The sequence below is a fragment of the Chinchilla lanigera genome, unplaced genomic scaffold (assembly GCF_000276665.1).
Source record: "Chinchilla lanigera isolate Chin_1 unplaced genomic scaffold, ChiLan1.0 scaffold00031, whole genome shotgun sequence".
NCBI classification, from domain to species: Eukaryota; Metazoa; Chordata; class Mammalia; order Rodentia; family Chinchillidae; genus Chinchilla; species Chinchilla lanigera.
The window spans coordinates 3,575,615-3,581,088 of record NW_004955432.1 but is presented as its reverse complement, the minus strand read 5'-3'; the positions used below and the strand labels follow the sequence as shown (position 1 = coordinate 3,581,088).

Below are 5,474 nucleotides of genomic sequence, written 5' to 3'. Positions count from 1 at the left end.
GTCCCCCCAACAGAGAAGTATTAGTCACATAAATATATGATTTTGAATTGTGAAAAAAATAGAAGGACTGTGAGAAAATGCATCAGGGACTCGGGAATATTTCCTTGAGGAACTGACGTTTTTGCTGAGATTTTGCAGGGTGGGACCCTGCAAAGAGTGGGAAACAAGCAAAGTAGCAAAACCAAACTGTACAAAAGTCCTGAGGTAGGAAAAAAAATGTAGTGACAGGTCAAAGGACTACAAAGTCAATGTTGGGAGCTGTGAGCAAGGAGAAGCAAGGCCTCAGCAGAGAATAAAGTAGACAGTCACAGATTCTACGACCAACAGAAAGCCCCTAGGTCTATATAAGACAGTAACATGATCTGATTAAGGATGTTCCGAAGTAATTTTGGGAGGACTAGGAGGTAGCTGTGAAAAAATCAGGACGAATGAAAGAAGGGCACTGTAGTTTCTAGGAAACAGACAATGAAAATTTAAGTACCTACTTACCTATTAAATATTCCACACTACAGCACTTGTTGTTGTTCTAAGTATATTTTATAAATTCAGAACCCGAGTTTTTGTAGGTTTTATCTACTGATATTTATGGTACTAGAAATTAAACTGAAAAAATACTTCTAAAATATCAAAAAATAGGGGCTGGGAATATAGCTCAGTGGTATAAGTGCTTGCTTGGCAAGCACATGGTCCTGAGTTCAATCCCCAGTACCCAAAAATAAATAAATATTAAAAAATAGTAAACCCACTACATGCTTATATGTAGTCTTCTAAAAAACTGTTTTCCTAGTAAGAGTAGCACTGCATTAAATTTTTGCAAGTCATTGTAGTCTCATAAGTAAAGGACAGCTGGGTTCTCCTACTTGCTGGCAATACTCTGTATCTTAAAGCCTCTGGTAAGCATTCATTTTGGTCAAAGGTTTTTTGAGAATAAGACTGAATAACACAAGTAACATTTCAGAAGTACAGTACTGTGAAAATAGTTTAGTCTCATGGTCTTCCTAAAAGGGTAATAGGGAGCCCCAGGCTACAGTGAAAAATTCTGCTTTAGGACCAGTAATAAAAAGCAAATGAAAATGAGATGCCACTTCACAGGCATCAAGATGACTGTAATCGGAAAGACAGTAACAAACATTACTGAGAATGTGGTAACTGGAATCCTCATGCACTGGTGGTAATGTAAAATAGGGAAGCACTTTGAAAAGTAATCTGGTGGTTTCTCAAAAAGTTAAACACAGAGCTACCATCGGACCTTGCAATTTCACTCCTGGGTATATACCCATGAGAAGCAAAAACATATATCCACACAAAAACTTACCCATGGGTGTTCACAGAGGCATTACTCTTAACCGCCAAAAGAAAGAATTGCCCAAAACACTGTCTGAGCATTTCACATTTCGAAACTGCACACTATAAAGATCTACAAAATTCCAAAGTAAGAGTTAAAGGTTATACGGAAGCTCTCCTCCATTTCTCTGCACTAACTGTAATGGTTCTCACACGAGTCCACTCTACCTTTCTTGTTGATCCAAAGCTATTTCTAGTAGCTAATGACGAGTACCTAACAGAAAACAATCCCATACACGGTGACTTTGTGCCCTTACATGTTTTTTTAAAAATCTGCTTGTTTTAAAAATCCCTACTAAAGAAACCACCTTGAAACATAAACTGTCCCAACTATCCTTAATTAGGAATAGAAACATTACTCAGTGGATTCCACTTCTCCATGACAAATGAATTTTAATTTGGCAAAATGTTTACGTACTTCAAACAAGTAACATTTATTAAATACCAACTGTACATGGCACTGTATAAAATTAAGGCAGACTGGGTCTGCCTGTTGATTATATACAAACAGAAATCCAAAGGGGAATATGAAAATGAATTATTAACCTACCATTTATTTTATAAATTTCACTCAATCAGGGGATATTCATAAGTACCATTTCAGTATAACATGTTAGGGAGTCTTTATTATATAACGAAAAATGTTATAAGTGATAGAAAATGGATTCTAGGTTATCTTCCTGAAAAAGTTAAAGACATCATATTACAGTGACACATGCATATTCATGTTTACAGCAGCACTATTCGTAGTAGCTAAATCTTGGAAGCAGGCTATATGCCCAACAGATAATAAAGACAGTGGTATTTATATACAACAAAGTACTGCTCTGCCATGAAAAAGGGTAAGCTTGAATCATGTGCAGGAAAATGGACCCTGAGATCACATTAAAGTGAAATAAATCCGACACATAAGCTTAAATACAAATGTATAAGTTCCTCTTACATGAAACTCAAAACATCAAGAGCAAAATAAAAGATAACTGTAATAGGAAATAGGGTGAGCCATCTCTTACAAATGGGAAGGGAGCCAAGATATGAAGTGGAGAGAATTAAAAGAACTGAGAGGTGTTATGTACATGAACCAGCTCCCCACCAGAAATGTGATCATTATGTATTGCAAACATATACTAATAAAAAAAAAATTGAAAAAAAAATAAATGTCAGAAAATGGAATTTGCTTAACAGAAAACACAAACCTTAAATATTACCCTCTGGTGATCTTTGCTTACCCTCTTCCCTTCCCAAGAATTTTTATTATTTACTAATTTTTCTTTTTTTTTTTTTTTTGGTGCTTGGAATTGAACCAGAACCTTGAGCACTCTCAGAATGTATGGGATCTACCAAAGCCACAAACACCTCCAGCACCATTTCCAATTTCTTTTTTGTTTGTCTTTTTCTGAGCAGGATCTCACTATGTACTTCAGGCAGAACTTGAACTAAAGGTAGCTCAGACTGGTCTCAAACTTGCAGTGATCCTTCCTCCTGCCTCCATCTTCCGTGCTGAAATTACAAGCATGAGCTATCAGGTTTGGCATTTCCAATTTCTTACTCAAGATTTTTAGTGAAATACTAGTCATTAAATATTTTTTCAATAAGCTGTTTTCTTTCTTTTTTTGTGGTGCGTGACATTGAATACAAGGTCTCACATAAGCTAGGCAACTGCTCTACCACTGAGCTATACAAAGAGCTACCTCAATGACCAATTTTAATTTGTAGAAATGTTAAATATAGCAAACCCTGTAAAGAAAAATTTAAATTAAAAATGGCAGGTCTTTTCTTGTGCTCCAAGTAAATTTTACAAACAAATCGTCTAAAACTGCTTTTTCTCATTCCCACATTTTCCTCTATATGCTTCCTTTAACAAAACCTGTAAGTAGTTTTAACTTCTCTCCAGGGTCATGGTGCAGAGTTGAGCTTCAATTTTTACATCTTCTGCTTCAAAAGAAAACAACAGTCAAAGCTTAAAAATTAACTGCCATCAGAAATTGCTACCTCAAAAAAGTTTCAGTTACTGTGTTCTCTCTTGCATAGGGGCCTGCCCTCACACTATCCAGTGTACCTTTTTTCCTACTTTTACTTGGTCCAAACATGCTGTACTGAACCTGTTTCTTTTTCTACCATTAATAAAACTTTGCTATTAAAAAAAACTTTAATTTTATGTATTAAAAATTCACTTTGGTTACTTTGAGGTAAAATATAAAGCTTCACAGAATTTATAATTTCAATTTCACTATCATGAAAACTAAAAACTATCCTCACAGCTACTCACCTAGACAAGTATTCTTCCTGTGTAGGAAATACTACTGTGTATGTGGGGGTGGGAGGTGACAGGGTCTCTTTATATCCCAGGCTGGCCTCAAACTTGCAGTGATCTTCCTGCCTCAGCCTCCCAAGTGCTGGGATTACAGGCATGCGCCACCACACCCAGCTTACTACTTTTATTTTTAATCTTCTGCAATAAAATGTTGAAAGCAGCCAGGATGGTGGAGGTCTAACCTGGAAATCCTTCAAAACACGAAGTCTTCACAACTTAATATGGCTATACATCCATAAAAACGGCTAAAAGTAAAGACTGATAATACCAAATTTTAGCAAGGATGTGGGGCATCCTCAACGTAAAACAGTACACTCTGTTATTAATCTGAACAGAGAGGCCCTATCACCTAGTCCCTACACTTCTTATTCAACCACAGAGAATAATCTTGTGTTTCCCAAAGGACTTGTACAAGATGGTTCATAGTAGCTAAATGGAAAAAGGTGAACCTCAACACTGACTAAATAAATTATGGTATATTCATACAGCAGTAAGTACTACTACATACAACGACAAATCTCAAAACTACTATGCTGAATGGATAAAAAAGCCTTAACCAAAAGATGCTGCTATGTGAAGTTCTAGAACAGGCAAATTTAATCTGGTGAAAAAAAAATAAAAACAGGTTGATGGGACAGAGTTGACTGAACTGCCAAGAAAAGGATAACAGAAAAAATTTCTAATCAATTGTAATATCCTACATCTTAAGGACTTGGGTAACCCAGATGGGAACATTTGTGAAAACTCAAGAACGACAACCAGGTGCCTTTCCTGCATATCAAACTTACACACACTAAAAAAATACATATATATTTTTAGTTAAGTTAACAGCATATTGCTGAAGTGCCTTTTAAAGTTGATACACACGGTATGTGAAACTCTGAAACACATCTCAAAAAGTAAGATGGGATTAGAATTCAGGAAAATGTTATTTGTAGGTGATGCGAACATAGAGGTTCCACACTACAATTCTTTCAACTTTTCTGTTGGAACGTTCAACTTTCATGTTGGGAAACACAAAAACACTAAGGGAAACTCCCATAATGTAACAGGGAACCCGGTAGGGTAGCGTCAAGCAAATATTGGGAAACAAAGAGTGATGCTTCAGTTGATGGTAAAATTTCTCTCAACTGATACACTCCCTCCCGCCTCACCAAACACACAGCCTTTGGAACTAGATAAACCCTGGGGAAACTAAAAGGTACATTACAGTAACTGCGGGCTGCTCCCTCCCTTAAACTGTTCACTTTGTTACCGACTGTCACAGATCAAGAATTATTGAAAATATTCCAAGACGTGATCAACAACAACCACCTATTGTTGTGCACCTCTTAACTGCAAAATTTGTACTTCTGGAGAGGAAGCACTATATTCGGCAAAATTCTCCATTACCTCCAGACTTTTACTCACAAATTCCTAGTGTACAAGAAACGTCGCTATCATCTCTTTAAAATAAAACAAAAACCCACCCAAGGACCGGCATGTAAAAGATGACAAATACACTAAATGAGAGACAGCAAGTCGGCAATGAAGAAGTCACTCACATCTCTCGTTAATCCTAGTACCATTATTTAGCATATGACCGAAAACCACTTATTTATTTACTTATTTTTGGTAAAAGGCCGGAAGATGAGGGAAAGCCTTCAGCCCTCAAGCCGCACAACCAACTATAAACGTGCAGCTCACCCCAAAGCCCCCCGTAACACGCGGACACGCACAATGAGCACACTCCCCACCCCGTTTTTATTGGTGAAACCACCCCGGCCCGCGCAGGGTCCCTTTCCTTTGTGCGGGCTCGGCGGGCGGGGAGCGGGAG

General features: G+C 37.3%; 1 protein-coding gene across 2 annotated transcripts in view; it reads right to left on the bottom strand.

The window, feature by feature from the left end:
* Nucleotides 1–5,474, bottom strand: part of Ubqln1 (ubiquilin 1) — a 41,996-nt gene that overhangs the window by 35,941 nt on the left and 581 nt on the right. The gene's annotated exons all lie outside the window — the stretch shown is intronic.